The 18,841-nt window shown below is 50.2% G+C and overlaps 1 protein-coding gene across 6 annotated transcripts in view; it reads right to left on the bottom strand.

The window, feature by feature from the left end:
- The window catches only part of BOC (BOC cell adhesion associated, oncogene regulated), a 70,540-nt gene that overhangs the window by 43,127 nt on the left and 8,572 nt on the right, over positions 1–18,841 (bottom strand). The window contains exon 1 of one of the 6 annotated variants that reach the window (XM_036350819.1): positions 7,760–7,881. The exons of the other annotated variants lie outside the window; for them this stretch is intronic. The gene's annotated coding sequence lies outside the window, so the exon portion shown is untranslated. Of the gene's footprint in view, positions 1–7,759; positions 7,882–18,841 lie in introns of those variants that run through there. 6 annotated transcript variants of the gene reach the window in all.

Genomic DNA, 18,841 nt, shown 5'->3' with positions numbered 1-18,841 from the left:
ACCAGAGCTGAAAATTTACCCCCATGGGGTGTAGTACATAGGAAGAGCTCAACAAGTGGTTTCTGGACAAATTGTATACATGTTCCTGTAGTTTCACTACTGCTGGCCAGGACCCTGAAACTCCCCCCGACTGCCAGCTGCTGCCAGGGTTCAGATGGCGGCAATGGCTTTAGCGGAAAGGCAGTGCCCTGCCTCAGTGATGCCAGTGTCTGTCACCGAGGCCTTTTGTTATCTGCCCTGTCCTAGGCCAAGGCCAGGCAGCCTAGGTCAGATGAACCCGCTCAAACTAGCAGATTCCGTGCTCGCTGTGGTTGGTTTTCTGCCCTCCAAACTTGATACGTCCTTAACCTCGCTGGGATGCATCATAAATCCGTGGTTTCCTAAGTTCAACCCACGGGGAACCAACTGTAGGTGAGTACATGAAAGTTCTTGTAATTTTTCTTTGCTTCTATTTTTCATCTTGATTTTAGGGCCCTATACCCAACCAACCCTGCAGGAGATGGTCGCCTGGATTCTCCAGAGCCAGGTGCAATGTCAATTCCTGGCTCTGAAACCTAAATAGCATTTGGTTATCTGAAATGCCACCCAGAAACCCGCCTCAGCACCACCTCCACTGACATCCATTAGGGGCTCACAAAAGCAGCAATGCCTCCCCGCTGAGAGCTCCAAAGGGGAGCACACACCGGAGCAGGGTCCTACAGGGCTGGCAGCACTGAGCCTCCCTGCAGGAGACGCCTTCCCTTCCCCCTCTTCCTTCCCCTCCAACTTCTTCTTTCGGTGCAGTCTATTCCCAGCTGTTTCGACCCCAGCATGCTGCATGTGTCACAGAGGAGTGCCTCAAGGGAGCGAGTGGGGACACCTGGAGCTCCACCGCCAGTGCAGCCGAGCTCTTCCCAGCCTTCCCTGCAGCCAGCACTGGGTCAGCAATCTTACCTCCAATGTGCACCACGCGGGTGAGAGCCAGGTAGGCTAACGCTTAAAGAAGCAGGGACAGCTACTCTGGTCTAGACCAAATGCCTGCCTTTCATTTCACTGCTGAGAATACCCACTAACGACCTGCTTATAAAAACATGTACATGAACTCATCTACTCTTGTTGTCCCTACAACCATGCTGATAATCACCTCCCATTCAGCTGCTCCCACTTGGACTCTCAACCCTGTCTCTTGGCTCCCCTCCCCACCCCTGACTCCCCACCTCAGGATCGGGTCAGTCGTGTGGTCGCTGACTCTGGTGTCAGCAGCCAGAGAGACACAGTGCAATGCAAAATCTACGCATATCATTTAAAAATGTCTAGAAGCCACATTTAAAACACAAGTGAAAATAATTTTAATATATTTTAACACAATCCATCCAAAATATTATCATATCAACATGTAATCAATACAAAAATTATTAGTCAGGGCCTCTTATATTTTGTTTTATACTAAATCTTCTAAATGTAGTGTTTATATTTGCTACACATCCCAATTCAGACCAGCCACATTTCAGGTGCTTGCAGCCGGTGTCCTGGACAGTGTAGGTCTAGTGACCTCAAACTGGCTCCCTGTCTCTCTCTTCTCCCCATCTACTCAGCCTCCACATTGCCACCTACCTTCTTTCTAGAATATCAAGCACAACCAAGCAGTAAAAATTATAAATGGGCAGCTACCATTCACTAAGCAAGCACCTCCTGCAGGGCATAACCCACAACTCAGCTCACAATGGCCCTGTAAGGTAGGCACATACATGACCAACCCATTCTATAAATGAGGACATGAAAGCCCAGGGTGATGAGTCTGTCTAAGATCACACAGATGGTAAATCAGAGCCAGGATTTGAACCAGGTCCACTTGACTTTAAACCCTTTGTCTTTTCACTCTAGCATACTTCTTTAAGGAAATTATGGCATAATAATTGAACCATTAAGCAGCCATTAAAAATGATAATCATAAAGATCAAGTGGCAACATGAAAAATGTTTAAAAGATGTTAAGGAAAAAAAACCCATAGATCTCATTTTGTAAAAAGCAGGTAAGCAGCTGAGCGAGACCTAGTAAGGAATATGAAACAAATAAAAGCAGTGGATTTTAAAATGTGAAAGAATTATGAATGATTTTTTCCCCTTTTGAGATAAATTAAAAACAAACAAGCAAATAAGCTAACAGACCCCCTTTGATTACTCCTCAACTGAGTATGAATAAATAATAAACAGGTAATATGCAAATTAATCCTCATGCCATCACACCATCACAAGATGGCTGCGCTCACAGCAGAGGCGGGGTTCCTGTAACACAAGATGGTTGTGCCCACAGTGGAGGTGGGGTTCCCATAATGAGCTGTAAGGAGCGATCAGCATGGACCTGAGGTTGCGTGGCGCTGGGGTGGGGGACCTGAGGCTGCGCCCCCCTCCTGGTGGGGCTTGACGGCGGTGAGGCTGGCCAGATCTAGATCTTGCCCAATGGGTTTGGGGCTGGCTGGGTCTGGGTCTTCCGTGATTTTGAGGTGTGCACAGGTGAGTGGGGACTTGACTCTGGGTCAAGCAGTGCGCCCTGGACTCTGACAGGAGGAAGATTTTCATATACATTTTACTAATTTTCTTTCATCTCTGACATTTCTATTATAGAGAAAGGGCAAATAGCAATATTAAAACATTTCCTCTAATTAAGTCCCTTTTAATGTGCATGAATTTCGTGCACTGGGCCACTAGTGAATAAATAAAGTTCTAACTCCTTTGCACAACCGTCCAGGTTCTTTGAAACTGGCTGCAGTCCACCTTCCCCATGTCTTCTTCCCACAAGCCCTCAAGTCTGGGCACATGGCATTTTCACGCCTTCTCTTCCTTCTACCAGGACCATCTTCTCCTTCGCCCTCCATCCCATCAGAGGAACTCTGATGCTCCCAGGACTGCTCCTCATGCCAGTTTCCACAGCACCTTGCAGACCTCCCACATTTCCACAGTGACCTATGGATCTGACCACGTGTCTGTAATGGCCTCTTATCTCTTCCCTCTTACCCCTACGATGAACTTCCTGAAGGCAGGGATGTGTCAACCCAGCACCTCAAAAAGCCTTGGCACATCCTGGGGGCTCAGTGTCTGCTGAACTGAAGGGTTTGTTCATATTAGAAATCCAGGGTTCAGAAGAGATGTTAACCTGAACCATGGACATACAGGAGGGACACATGGAGACACATTATTATCAGTGGGGGACCTGGGGGAGGGGGTTTCCTAGAAGGAAATGACTGTAACTGTGGCTTTTATTTTTCAAAACCAAATGGCCCCTCGGTCAGTATAGGCAGCCCTGGAGGGAGGGGCCTAGCGGCCTGAGGAAGGTCAGTGTCCCTGCAGGTGCTCCGATGGCTTGGGGTTTCATTCAAGGACTTTTTTTGTTTTCCTTCTTATGTCTTCTCCCAGAACAAACATCCAACTAAGCTTGAGACTTGGGGCTTCCTGCAGCCACTGGACTGTGGGCAATCTAACCTAGGACTATACCATGATTAGGTTATCACCTGGCCAGCGTGAACCTGAGCTTTTGGCCAGGGTGGGAGGAGGAGAAATAAGAAAGCCACTGAGTGAGAGAGAGCAGGGAAGGGTAGGATGGAGAGCAGAGAGCTCCTCCTATGTGTCATGCCCAGTGCTGGGGGCTTCACATACATTGTCACTTCCATCTTCACAGCCCAGGGAGCATTACTGTCCCACTTTACAGATGGGGAAAGAGATTATCAAAACCCTCCTTGATGGTTTATCACATAAGGATTTTAGGACACATTTCAAATTTTTGTCATAGACGTAGTTCTCTGCTGAGTGACAGTGTTGGGACTCAGCAGGGTCGGGAGCCTGGGGTTTGGACACGAGCTCCGCCACTTCCACCCGGGATAGAAGGTGGCTTTGGGCAAGTCACTGAAGTGCTGAGTCTCAGTTTACTCTGCAAAACGAGAATGATACACCTGTTTTGCAGAGCTGCTTAAAAGAGTTAATAGGATTACACGTGAAAGCATCCTGGCACATAGCAGTGATGCAATTTGGGGAAACAAGTGTGATGGAACTTGACCATGAGCCGTTCACCTGAGGTCTAATTTCACATGGGGCATTGCCACCTGGTGTGCTTTTAATGTCCCTTAAGACAAAGGCACGTTGCATTTTAACAACTCCAGACACGTATGATATCATCTCTCTGCTCATTGTTCCTTATAAACTGTACAAAATTAAGCAATGGCCTGGTTCTGTTGCCCTACACACATGCATCAAAAGTTCAAGAAATATTTGTTGAAAGAAAGCAGGAACACCTGCATCCTATAGTGTTTTACAGACCCTCACAGTAGCCCAGGGACAGGAGGTCTCTGGAGAGCGCTATACGGTGTTCCCAAGTTTGTGGCAAGACTCAGTCTCTAGCCTCTCAATTTCTATCCAACACTAGTCAACATTTACATCACTTAAGCTAATAACCTCTCCCCACCAGCAACCCCCACCCCGTTTATGCCCTCTCCACACTCATTTGATGATGATAATAATCATAATTTCTCCATAGTGCCTCTACTTGTTCAGAGAGAAAGAGGAAAGATCCCATCAAGCAATAGGTCGTCTGGGACAAGAAGTTATGAAGTGTTTATAGAAAGGAAAACACACCCCAGTCCATCCCTGACCCCCACTCCCAGCTCCGACTTCATCAGTGAAGGTGCAAAGCCACATCCAATCCACCTGCTCTTTCCCATCCACCTGTTTCCAATTACAGCCTCTGGCCAGGGCTACCTCCAACAGGCACACAGGAAGTAAAATGGTAACAGGGACCGCAAAGAAAACAGAGCACCACTTCCCGGCACTCTGATGCTCATGGTTAGCAGAAGATCCAATGCAAAAGGAATTCATTTGAGTGGTAGACAGCATAGGTAAGGTCCAGAAACACACCTGACCCAGGGCCTGAGCAGCACTTCAGGCAGATCCCAACAGCTTACAGCCCTGTCTCTTAGGACAGTGATCGGCAAACTTATTAGTCAACAGAGCCAATTATCAACAGTACAATGATTGAAATTTCTTTTGAGAGCCAAATTTTTTAAACTTAAACTATATAGGTAGGTACATTGTTATTAACTTAATTAGGGTACTCCTAAGGCTTAGGAAGAGCCACACTCAAGGGGCCAAAGAGCCGCATGTGGCTCGCGAGCCTCAGTTTGCCAACCACGGTCTTAGGACAAAGGAAACCGATCCCACTTTCGATCCCTGGGTGAACACACACCTGACTATCGTAAGCGGCTCAGGGAGCAGAAGTCTGGCCACAGACCACCTGACAGGGCCCACTGAAAGCAACGGGAAGAAGCAGGTGTATTAACCCAGGTAGCAAGGACCTGGGGTGTAACATACACACAACCAAAGGGGAGGCATTGTCCCCAGATCATCCACGCTCGTACAGAGGGGGGCGGGGACGTAGAGGAAATCTAGGCACGGTTCCCTGTCCTTGAAGACCTTGGAACCTAGTGAACGTGCAGCTCTGCCACACCTTTCTGTTGCACCGAAATTAAAATGTGGCATGGCCTGGAGAAAAGATCAAAGTCAAAGATAAACTGCAGGTTTTACCAAGTACAGGCAAGGAACCAGACCACTAGGGAAGGCATCAGAGGAATGACAGAATGAACGTGTCACACACTGGGGCACACTCACAGGGGCACACACCGCTCTCGGCACAGGCCGGTCCTCCCACATAGCCCTTTCCAAAGGCCTAAAAGTATCCTCCTATCACCCAGGTTCTTCCCTAGCAAAGTCCCGGGAGACGCATCAAAGAACATCAGTAAAGGCAGGAAAAAGGCAGCAGTGAACAAGAGCCTTTGAGGACCTCCGAGGCCTCAGCTCTGTCACTGCCACTTCTCACTATATAGTAACTTACTTGTTAACAAGTCTCTCTCCTGGACACAGAGTAGATACTCAATGAATGTTTGCTAAGCTGTGAAGACCTACCTCCAAAATCATTTCCCAGCCTAACCCTGTCTGGTCCTGGAAGTCTGGGTGGCTTCCCCTGCCAAGCAGGACATGAGCGGAAGGCGATGTGTCTGCCAGCTCCTCCCTGTCTCCCTCAGGGACCTGGCTTAGGTTCTCCTTCAGCGGAGGGGGCAGGAGGACACAGCTCTCCCTGCTGGAGCATCCAAGCCGGGTGGCGGGGAATGAGTACAGAGAGGTGGGCACTGAGCAAACTTGCTCTGCTCCGCAGGCAGCCCCAGCACCTGCTCTCTGCGAGGCAGCGGTTAGGGCCCAGCTCTGTCCCCCCCGGAGGCCTGCCCGTCCCTGGGGGACGCACCATCACAGGAATTATCACAGTTGGCCGAACTGCCAGGCCAGTGGTTCTCAACCTTCTGGCCCTTTAAATACAGTTCCTCATGTTGTGACCCAACCATAAAATCATTCTCGTTGCTACTTCATAACTGTAATGTTGCTACTGTTATGAATCATAATGTAAATATCTGATATGCAGGATAGTCTTAGGCGACCCCTGTGAAAGGGTCGTTCGACTGCCAAAGGGGTCGCGACCCACAGGTTGAGAACCGCTGTGCTAGACCAAGGGCAGCAGGGACTGGGAACGGAGATGATCTTATTCACAAGGGCATTGTTAGCCTTAACACAGTTCTCGGTAATTCAGCAAATTCCTGTTGAGTGAACAAATAAGGACCTGAGACACAAAGGTGAAAGGTCATGGCAGAGACGAGCCGAACAGGAGCTGTAGTCATATAGTAAAAAAGGGAGCTTTTTCTTAGTACAAGTTGGGCATTTAGGATGCTTTGGGGGGTTAAAGACTTACTTTGATGTACTCTGCTAGGTCACATAATGGCCACCAGTTCCAATTAAGCTGTCACCTGCGGTCATTTTCCATGCCCCTTCCTCATGGTGATTAAGCTGCCAATGGCACCAGGCCCACGCCCTCACCCTCCGCATGACTCAAACCAGTCTCAGGTGCTGGGACCCAGAATGAATGGAGATCAGGCTGCTGCTTCTTGCCTGTCTGGTTCTGGGGCTGATTCAAATGTCAGGCAAAACTGCCTCTAACCCCAGCACCCCAGTACACCAGCACCCACACTCCAACCCCCAACAGGCTCATGCATGCGGGCAGGAAATCTGAAGCATTCAAGCGAAAAGCTAAGCCTTGGGGTAACATGACGGAACTGTTGAAGAAGGCAGCCCAGGAGCTGGTATGTGACTGCGCTGAAGGGACCATACCTCTCCTGGACTTTCCTGCAAGCGAGAAACCTCACCCGGGACTTCAGGAGCTACCCCACTGACAAAGGACACCCCACCTACCTCACAGGGACGTCGAAGGAAAACCGATTACATTAGTCAACGTCCAGAGTGATGACGGCACAAAGGCACAAAGCAGCTGTTCAATAAAGGTCAGCTGTGCGTCTCATTTGAATAGCCCCTTCAGGGGTACTTTTAGGAGCACCCCGTATTTTCATTAGTCTGATCCTTATTGCAGATTTATTCCTGGTGTTTCAACAAAAGAGGTCAGAGAATAGGTGATACCTCCGGGGCCAGACACCCCACCTGGGCCTCACTGCCTCTAGGACACAGACACGCACACGTGCAGGCCTACGTGTGCTCCCGGCAATCCGTTCCAGCTCCAGCTGGTAAGTGTGCTCTAGAATCATGACAGTTTACTTTCTTTCCCATCTGACCTCATACAAACACACTTTCTTCACCACCTCCCTGACCCCTAAATATACACATTCCATCCCCCACCCACCCTCAATCTTTCTCAATTACAAAGCTCTTTTAAACCAACTAAAACTTAAAATAAATACCAATTTGGAAGCCTGAAGCATGCTCCAGTCCGTCTGTCAGCCTCTGCCTTCTGCTGGAAGCCCCCAACTCCTGTTAGCTCTACCCGACTTGTGAAGCGCAGTGGCCTGGGTGCACGGGCGGGCACATGCAGGGAAAACAAACACATGGACGCTTGCCAGCACCTCTATTTATAGCAGGAGCAAAGTGTGGGGATCCGGACAGGCTGAGGAGGGAGGGTCAGGACCAGAGAGAGGGGCGGGGATAATTCTACCCACTGCTCAGGCTCCACCAGCTGCAGAGGGTCCCCTGCTGAGGTCTGCCTTTCCCAGGTGCAACCCATCCTGCTTATGACTAACACCAGAATGGTGCTGCAGGGAAGTGCAACTCTGAGCGAAGAGAGCCTGCTATCTTGCTCATTATTGTAGCCCCAGCATCTGTCACATCACAGTGCTTGGCACATAGTCGGACTGCAGTAAGTATCTGTTGATTAAATTAATACATGAACTTTTTTTTCTCCCCTGCCTACTCCACAAGGCTACAGATGGAGGAGGGGGAGTAGGTGGAAGGAGGTGAGGAATGCCTAACAGTGGTTCTAGCCTGGCCTGTGTGGCTAAGTGGTTGACCATTCACCTTTGAACTGAGAGGTCCCCGGTTCGATTCCCTGTCAGGGCACATGCCCGGGTTGCAGGCTCAATTCCCAGTGGGAGGTGTGCAGGAGGCAGCTGGCCAATGTCTCGCTCTCACAGAAGTTTCTATCTCTCCATCCCTCTCCCTTCCTCTCTCTCTAGAAAAAGCATATTTTAAAAAAGGAATACTTCTAAAAGCCGACAGGATGTTAAAATGTGCTAACAAAAACAATTTCAGGAAATGCAATGCTAAGAAAAGCTAATTAGAATTTTTTCACTGCAGGCCTTTTCAGAGCCTTTAAAATGTGATTTTGCATCATGAATACCAAGAGGGGGACAGCGTATGCACTGAAGCCTGAACTCACTTAACCACAGGCCTGGACTTACTTGACCACAGGCCTGGACTTATTTGACCACACTACTCTTTTTTCTCAGAGTACCATTAGTGAGGGGAATTTCATCAAATACACTTTGGGAAATGGTGGCCTAAGAGGTTCCTGGAGAATATCCCAAAAGCAATTTGTAAAACAGCATGATCCCATTTTTGCAAATAAAAAATTACATATAAATATGTGGTATATAGTTATTTGGATTGTCATAGGAAAATATCAAGAGACACTTAAATGTTAACGTCAGCTATTTCTGAAGATTAGGGGATTTGCACTTTTTATATTAAACGTTTCAGGAATACTCAAAGTGGGTATGTTATCACTTATGTAATTAAAAAGGCAAATTTGAAAGAAAAAAAAAGAAGCTATCCCCAAATATTATTATGTCATCACACACTATTTTAACATCCCACAGGCATGAAGGCCTTATTTCCCAACAACCCCCTGGGCCAAAAAAGCGTCACTCATTGCCCATTATCCCATCTGAACATTTTCCTGCTTCTCTCTCTAACAAATAACTGCTCTGGATTGTGACAAACACCTCCCCCAATTCCAAGATTTTGTTGCTTCCACAAAATATGGACAGGTGTTTTAGAAAAAATGAAAACACATTTAATATTCTGTTAATAACCTTTACAAATCAAATTACTTTGTTAAGTAAGTTGTATAAAATATTCATCAAGTACTTAGTTTGCTGAAATTATCATGTTGGGCATATTAACATTTAAAGACTGCTTTTTTTTCCTGCTAAATTAGTAACTTCCTAATTTAACTGATTTGTAAGTGTAATTAAAAGCCCTGAGATTTAGTGAATGTAACATACCAGGTTTGGTCACAATGTGAAACTAAGGCAGATATCGAGAACTGGAAGAAATAATCGATGGTAGCACAAAACAGACTTTGAACATCTGCTGAGTTACTATGTATGAGACAATTCATGCAGTGTCTTGTCTCACCTCTAAACACCTCTGTGAAGTAGGTAGCATTGTCATCCCCATTTTACAGATGCAGAAATTGAGGCTTACAGAGATGAAGCATCTTGTTCAAGCAAAGGATTCAAAGCCAGGGCTGCCTGCTTCCCCTGCCTATTGGTGTCCTTGGTTGATCCAAGCAGATACACAATGAACTGTTTTCTAACAAAGGAACTGAGCCTGAAAACAGTCAGTCTGAACTGGAGTCGTGTTCTAGCTACCATATTTCAGGAGGGTTGGGTTGGCCAAGTCCCACAATGCACAGTGCGTCCAGCTCCTGCAGATGTGCTGTTCCCCCCACCCCGCCCCGAGTCAGTCCTGAGGTCCGAGTTCTGAAATCCCACCCAAAAGTTGGTAGCAGCACTTTGAGTCTGGATTCAAGTTATATGCACCAGCACGTATAAGAGACAATAAAATTCTTCCATTTCTGAATCTGGCCTCTCTCATCTTCCTTCTGTTCTTACACAAGGAGTAGGAGGTAGGTTCTCAACTCTGGCTGTATAGAAGAATCATCTGTGGACACCAAAGCACACCAGTGCTTGGGCAGCCCCGCAGGCAAATTAAGTTACAACCTCTGGAGGTGCGGCCCGGGCACCAATCAGTGTTTTTAAAATTCTTTCCTGGAAACCGTGATGTGTCGCCAGGGTTGGGAAGCAGCATGGGGTGCCTCTGCTCTGGACCTGGGGTCATTTTGATTAGGAATGTCTACCTCTGCCCGACATGCCCTGATTGCACTGGATACCATGATTGGAACGGAGAGTTTTGCATAAAAATGGTCCCGACTATATTATTTTGAAGAAATTCTTGTCATTCTTAAAGCTATATATTTTTAGTTTCACACATTTATTTTAAGAAATAAAACATTTTCTCAAAGCTTCTCTCAGATTTCCCCAGATATTTTCTGGACTTTTAGATTCCTTGTTTTCTCCTCTTCACATACAAATAAAAACAAAAACCCAAGCAGAAGCCACCACAGGCCCAACAGGCCCAAGAGCAGCAAAGGAAACACAAACAGGTCCCTGGACCTGTCACCCCTGCTGACTAAGGCCACCAACTTCTGGGTGGTTCGCAGGAGCCTAGAGGTCTTCCAAGCATATGCACATTTGAAGCTTGCACATCAAAACCTGAAATGCCATCAGCGATTTCCTTAACAAAGCCAGGCAGTCTGCAGGGGCTCAGGGACCACCGGGAAGTGAAGCAGGTGTGGGCCAGCCAGGGGTCCCAGGTCCACTTAGCCCCACCTCACACCAGAGGGCTTTGCCATCACTAGATGGCTTTTTGGCATCCCAAAGGGTTAACAGCTCAGCCCCTAGCTTCCGGCCTTCCCTAAGGAGTCCCTGTTCAGTTGGGTCCCTCCTGCAGAGGAGACAGCTTCCCTCCCCCACCCCCCCAAGAGGCTTGGGTCCCACCCAGCCCCTCCCCGCTCTGCGGCCCTCCCACTCCAGGAATGAAGCTGCCGCTGCCCAACATATACCCAGACTGGTTTCATCTCCTTCCAAATCCATTTTGTGTCTTAACTTCTGCCAAGAATAAAAATTAAAACACTCACACACACATATCGTGTGAGTATGGGAGGGGAGGACAGGACTGGAAGTTTTAACTGAAAAAGACCAGGCAGGGAGTGGGAGGGCCCCCGGGGTCTGCGATGTCTTGCCCGAGGCTACACACAAGGTCAGATCTAAGGGCAAGTGTTGGCAGCGCCTCCCCTCATGTTCCTCGGACGCCCCCTTCCACCCTCACCTCTGCCCAGAGGGACACAGAGCAGCCTGAGCTGCCAGTGCTGCAAAGGCCGGAAGCGGACTGCATTCCCCACCCTTGGAGGGCCTGCTCCTTGCCAACCCCAAAATGAATAAAACAGCACTTGGGATAGCACACGGGCCCTGGCAAAGCAGGTGGCTCCCAGGCTGCTCGTGGCCACCCAGAAAAACGGGTCTGGAGCTGGGGCCTCCGTCCCCAGAGTCCTGTCCCACCACACCCAGGGCAGGCAGAGGCCTGAGACAGCAGCTCCGACCCGGCTCTCCCGTTCTCATTGACCGTTCCCCCCCCCACCCCCGCCGGGGAAACCAGGAGCCCCTGCCCTGCAGAATGACCACACCCAACGCCTCGCCCACCCAGGACCCTGCAGGGTTAGACGATGGCCCCTTACTCAGCTCTGAATCCCACATTTGCCCCGTTTTCTCCCCAAATGCTGAACTAAGTCCTCACAGTCCTTAAACCTGCTGCCCAGGTGGACCCACCCCTCATGGAGTCACTTGCCTTACCAGTCAATAAGCACTTATTGAACACCACTCCGTACGAGGCTCTGGGAATCCAAAAAGTTCAAGCGTTCTCTACCAGCTCAACAGCGGGTAGGGCGCAGCACAGACACATCTGGGTGCCCTGTGGAACCATTGCAAATCGAGTCGAGTGTCCTGGGCGGGGGTTCTGTCCTTCCCAGGCCGCTGTGAGGAGGGTGGGGAGGCGGGAGGACACACTGCTTGGCGAAGGGTAGCCTGGTGGCATCCATCGGTCCCATCTGGCACACACAGCATAGCAACGAAGACAAAGCAGTACTTTAAGAGCCCTTCTGTTTGCCTTGACAATGGTTGAATCTGGGTGATGGGTACATTGGGTTTTGATACTCTTCCTTCAGCTTTTGTGTGTTTGAGCTTTTAGATAACAGATAATAATGAATTTTTCCCCAATAGGATAACTAGAACAAGATCCTCCCAAAGCGTCCTAATCCTACACCAACTTCCAAACCGCCCCCCCCCCCCCCCCGCACCACCACCACTATCACCCACTTATCCAACATCTTCTTTTTAAAGAATTAGTCTCTTTAATGTTGAAAGTATTACAGATGTCCCCTTTTGCCCAGTGTCTTCTTAGCTAGGCCAAATAGCACTGTCAGGCAGGTTTCAGGGGGTGCCCTGGTTCTGGTGGGGGAGGGTGGTGTACCCCCTTTGACCTTCAAATGCTCCCCAGTGTTGGGACAAAGAGGCCACCCCACTCCTGAAAGGAGGCTGTTGGCCGCAGCCAGAGATCCCGAGGGGCCTTCTCCCTGGCTCTGCCTCAGCGTCGGGAGCAGCGGGCTGCCTCCGGGCCCCCTGCCTCCAGGCCCCCTGCCTCCTTTACAGCTTCCCTGTCCTGGCTCCCCTGTCCTGATGGGCCTTCCCAAAACCCTGAGCCTATCTCACCAGCAGGTCCCCAGCTCTGGCTGGCGTTTCCTCGACGGCAGAACCAACCACGTGCACGGGCTTGAGGCCCAGGTGAAAGACCATCCCTTTGCTCTGGGCCTCCATGCCTCTACCTATAAAATTCTCAAACATACTGTAAGTGACAAAACTCTAAGGAGCCCAATCTTCCAAGAACATAGGCTTTTGGGAAATAATTATAAATCAGCAGCTTCTCTAAGCCAAAGTAACAATCATCGTGATCATAATAAAGGTGACCACCCAGCACCTACTCTTGTGATGAGAGAACGAAGGGCATGCAATTCAACAGGGAATGACCCCCTTGCTTGGATCTGAGTGTCTTGAGGGCAGGCGGCTCAGTGCTCAAGAACCTGCTGGCTGAGCAGTTGACAGGCCACTCTTTAATGTTACAGACGTGCCTTTGGGCCCAGGTGGAAAATGCCTGGCGAGCGCGCAGTGCTGCTCTCCGCAGGCTTCCTGCTGGGCATCTGAATAACCGAAACAGCTCAGTGTGAAACCCCAGGTGACCAAAGAGAGGCCGGGTGCAGGGGATCCAGAGTTTCAGCAGGTGGCCTTCTTCACATGAGGAGGACAGGCCGGAACTCCCCAGCTCGGGAGAGTAACACACCTCATCTTAGGAGAGATGGGAAGAAAGCAGGTCTCACTGTGTTCCCCCATCCAGACCGGGGGCGTCAGCACTTCCTGTGTGAGGGAGATTCATTCTGCCTGCCTGAGGTTCCCTCAGCGGGCATGTACCCCTCCTCACCCCCTGGCGTTGGGAGCACAGAGAACCTCGTTACTAAGAAGCCCCGCTCCACTGTCACGGAGGCCTGCTTTCTCTGGAGAGCGGGGCAGGTTGGCGGTGGGTAAAACTGGAACCCAACGCTGGTTTCTACGGAGAGAAGACCCAGCCCATCAGAGCTCCTTCCAGCACAAGCTGATCCTCCCGAAGGAGCAAGGCCCACGCTGGCCTCCTGGGCATCCGCTCCAACCAGCGGCCACACCGCTGACGTGTGGCATGGCCCCGCTGTACAGAATGCCATCCTTTATGCTGAAGGCGATTTTTTAAATGCGCCACATTTATATTTATATTTACATTTTATAAATATAAAGGCTATTTATGAAGGTCTTTCTGAGACATACCCCCTCCCCAAATCAAGAGAAAAAAGAAATGATTTGTCTGAGCACGTATTTATCTTTGGTTCCGAGAATGTGGGCCCCGTGCCTAGACACACTGCCTGGCATGTACCTACGAAGCCAGCCTGGGATTCTTTCTCAGGACTCTCACTGCACCTCCTGGGGACAGGCTGTGAGGAGGTGACTTGGGGTCAAGGCTGGACTTATCTGTAAGGAACGCAGGGCTCACACTCACAGGTGTCGGCTGTTCTCTATCCTCTGCCTCCCCAGACAAACCGAGGCAAAGGCCAAGGCTTCTGGAAGTGCCGAGGGTCAGACTCCGGAGTTAGACCCAGGAAGCCTAACCTGATTCCAACATTAACAACAAAAGCCAGGACCGCTGGCCTATAGAGGGCCTCCCCTGAAGAGTTTAAAGAGCTTCCAACTCTCCACTGCGTTAGTGCTCACCGTCTCAGTGACAACCCTGGGACAGGTATTACCAGCCTCCACTTACAGGGGGACAACGAGGTAGGGCCACCGAGGGGCGGCCCAGAGCTCTGTGAGCATGGTCAGGCCACGGATGGGAGGCAGGCCGGGGGAAGACAGCAAAGCAGAGGAGGAGGAGGAGGAGGTGTGGATCTGGGTCATCGGCATGGAATGTCCACTTCCCGAGGGGCCGATGAGGCTTCCCCCCTCCTCGTGCTGAACTCTGACACACCTGGCTGGTGTCCGTCAGCGTGAGGAGGTACCAGCTGGCCTCTGCTCTGTGTTTATTCCAAACAGGAAGCAATGGAAGCGGCTAAACTTCAGTCCCTGCTCCCCAGGGTTGGAACCCTCTGCCTAGTCCACCTTTCCCCAGCCCCTGGGAATTTCCAGCCTGGCTCCACCAGAGGAGACACACGACCCCCATTTACATGCACGTCCCTTCTCCTAACGGGGCCCAGCGTTAGGGTGGGGCTGGAGGAGCCTCTCCTGCCCCGGTTATAAAACCCATCACTATCACCTATCTGTCCCCCAAGAGCCTCGCCGTCTAGAGTGACTGCTGAGTGCGCTGCACGCTGAGGTTCCTGCCCCCACGCTCCCCCGGAATCCTAGTTCGTGAGGCCGACTGGAGAAAGCAGCATGTCTGGGCAGGGGAAATGTTCTCAGTCTCTTTGCATCTGAGGGAGTCTTTCTCCCCAGTGACCACAAAACAGGCCCCAGGGCTCAGCCAGTCCCAAGGCTCAGCACAGACACTGCTGGGACTGGGACTGGGACTGGGCTGGGCGGGGAGCAGCGGCCCGAGAGGCTGGGGGACAGGTAGCCCGCACAGGATGTGGTGGGGAGGAGGGCTGCTGCCCGCGGAAGCTCGCTGCCCCACGGCTGGTCCACCCTCCACAGCAAGTAAAACAAACTACGGAGGAGGAAGGCAAACAGCCCGTGTGCTCCTCCTGTCTACTCGGAAAGGGGATGGGAAGGTCTGCACAGCTGACACCTCCAGATGTGGAGCCAAAACACAGGCAGCTCCTGACAGTTTACCAGCCTGGGCTAAACTCCAGTAGCACCAGGGCCGGGCCTGTTCAGTGGGCGAAGAAAAAGGTATGGCACTGCAGGCTCTGCTCAGGTGGGTCTCAGCATAGGGCGCTGGGCTCCTCCTTTGCTGGTCCCTTGCTCCAAGAGTAGAATGGATGTGTGTGTGTGTGTGTGTGTGTGTGTGTGTGTGTGTGTACGGGGGTTGGGGGCAGGTCATGTTTAAAACTCGAGGAGACGGCTAAGTGAAAGAAGCTAGCCTGGAAAGACTACATATTGCGTAATTCAAACTATATGACATTCTAGAAAAGACAAAACTACAAAAGACAGTAAAAGCAGCCGTGGTTGCCCGGGATTTGGGAGAGGGAAGGAAGGAAGGTTGGAGAGGGGAGCACAGGGGATTTTAGGCAGTAAAACTATTATTCTGTATGATACTGTAATGGTGCATGCCTGTCATTGTGCATTTGTCAAACCCCACAGAATGTACAATGCAAAAAGTGAGTTTTAATGTAAACTACGGCCTTTAGTTAATAACAATGTGTCAACATTGACTCATCAGTGGTAACAAATTTACTACACCAACATGCTAGTAATATGGGAAATTGGTACAGAGTGAGGGGTGTGAAGCAACTCTGTAATTTTCACTTCATTTTTCCTGTAAATCTAAAGATGCTTTTTTTAAAAAGGCTATTGATTTTTTTAAGTTAAAAGAAAACGCTGGAGGAGGCAGCTTGGGCCATTCCCCAGCTCCCTGAGGTGCTGTAGATTTTGGATCTGAGGATTGTGGTAGTGTACTTTCTCAAACACATTTGTGTCAGCACAAAACCTCTTGGGATCTTTATCCCTATTTTTATTCCTTCTCAGCTTCCAAATCTAGAACCAAGTTAGAAATGACTGAGATGCAATTTGAAGTAAGATATGCCCTCAGGCAGATGCAAACATGCTGCCCCTTATCCTTCCACACCTGTCAGCTCCCCAAATCCTTGTACTTCCACACCTGTCAGCTCCCCAACAGCAGGCGTCTGTGTGGCCTGCGTGCCCAGCATGGGCCTCACCCCAGCAGGTCCTCATGTGTGTGAGGACTGGACTATTCTTAAATTCATCCCATGTTCCTCATGCCCCTGGCTCGTGGTTCCAAACCAGATTCAACAGAGCGCCAATTCAACCTGGGTACTGTGCTAGCAGGAAGGGCTGTGCCGTGGATGGTCCAGGCGCACTGAGGACGCCCCAGCTGAGCAGCTGGACTATATACTCCTGGTGGAGTGAGAGGATGGGCTGGGTGTCTCTGCATTTCCTAGCCAGGCCCAGCACAGTGCTGGGCTTAAGTAGGTGTCCAATAAATTCTTCTTGAGTGAGCGATGCGGAAGGGCCAGAGAGGCATCCATTCCCACACTCCCCTTACAAAAGGAACAACTGGCAGCTGAAGTCAGTCTCCCGAGGAGAGAGAGGAACTGGGCTGCGTCTGCTGCGGCCCAGCACGCTGCTTCCCGGCTTTACTAGAACATTACTAGGATTCTCTCTCCTACGTACCTCATATACTAGTACATATACCCAGAATGCAGTGTTCTTACATAATTCTGCCTGTAATGATTTCATTTTGTTTGGAACTCATTATACCCCTTTTGAGATTCAGGAGATCCATGCAGATTAGTAAATGAATGAATGAATGAATGAATGAATGAATGAATAAATAAATAAAGCACCAAGTACACATGAGATTCTATTCTAGGCACCGCGGAAAGAGTGAGGCACAAAACCAAGTCCCTGATCTCATGGGTCTTTTATTACAAAGGATAAGCAAGCAATAAGCAAATGAACAAAGAGATATATGTTGGGAGATAACGTTGAGGAAAATAAGTTCGGTTGAAGGGAGAGAGAATGAGGGTGGGATTTAATAGAGGGCAGTCTGGAAGCTGAATGAAGTAGGGAGGGACTGCGCAGATAGCGGGAAAGAGCCTTCCCTGCAGAGGGCAAAGCGAGTGCAAAGCCCCTGAGAAGGGAGGTTGCTCAGCTAGTTGGAGGAGCAGCCAGGAGGCCAGTGTGGCCTTGGGAGTGGGCGGGGTGGTGGGGAGAAGAGGGAGGAGAGAGAGGAGAGGGAGTAGACAGAGGAGAGGGAGGAGAGGACAGAGGGGTGCGGCTGAGGGCACCTAGATGTCTGGAGTTTTCTCTGAAGGAAACAGGGCACCATGGAGAGTTCTGGCTTCTCTTTCAGAGGTTGACCCTGACTTCTCTATGAACAGATTACGGGCCAGAAAGGTCTGGGGACTTGGAAGCAGGGAGAACACTTGGGAAGCTCCTGCAATAGTCCAGGTAGGCAATGTCAATGGAAGGCTGGATTCTGGATACATTTTCAAGGCAAAGCCAAAACGATTTCCTAATTTAAAGTGGAATATGAGGAAAGAACAGAGTCAAAGGTGACTCGCAGGGTTGTGGCCTAACTGGTAGCATGGACGATGCTGAATTGGGGGAGAGGCTGAGGAAAAGGGTGGAAAGTCTTTTCCAGTGGCCAGGTCTGAGGACTGCTACCTCACGGTGCTCCCAGGGCTGGCCTTGCCCACGGTGGGCTCCTCTCTCTCCCCACCGTCTCATCCCTTTGTCTCTGTAGACCTTGAGCCATTGGGGGTTCCATCAGCACAGCCTTCCACCTACCCATCCCTCTAGTTGCCCAACCTACCAATAACCTGCCTTTCACTCTGTCCCTTTTCCCTTTTCTTTCCTTCGCTAAGAACAGCCACCTTCTACTGAATGCTCACCACGCATTCCATGCACTTTCTATGCAGTAGCTTGCTTCCTCTTTGCAACAATCTTAAGAAACCAGGGTCTTGTTTTAGTTCAGGTGGCTAGCCCAGGGACATATACCTAGTGATTGGCAAGGCCAGGGTTCAAACCCATGCCTGTCTGGCTCTGGAGTCCCCCCTTAACCAGGATGCCCCACAATCTCCAGCCTGGAAGTGGCTCCCTCCTGGTCTGCCATCTTTCTCCACTCTGCACCCTTTTCCTAATAAGGCTCCCTTCAGACTTCAGTGCTTCAGCTGGGGTCCCCCTGACAGCCCCAATCCCCACTGTTCCTTCCTCTCTCAGAGGAATGTTGACCAGGATTCTCCTACCTTGGGATCTTTTCCTCTCCCCACTCTCCCAGGACCCTGAGGCCCTTCACCGCCTCTTACAGCAGGAGAGGGGAGGCGAGTCAGCTGCAGGGCCTGGGGGTGGGGGGGTGGGGGCTCTGTGATAGGACCCCACTGCCTCTGCCCAGGTTCCTCCATAGAAAAGAGAACAGAGGCGGATGCAGCCCTTGTGCCCAGACTCTGACTCTGGTTC

Source organism: Myotis myotis, unplaced genomic scaffold, assembly GCF_014108235.1.
Source record: "Myotis myotis isolate mMyoMyo1 unplaced genomic scaffold, mMyoMyo1.p scaffold_m19_p_2, whole genome shotgun sequence".
NCBI lineage: Eukaryota > Metazoa > Chordata > Mammalia > Chiroptera > Vespertilionidae > Myotis > Myotis myotis.
The sequence above is the reverse complement of the archived record's forward strand: the minus strand, read 5'-3'. Positions and strand labels throughout refer to the sequence as shown.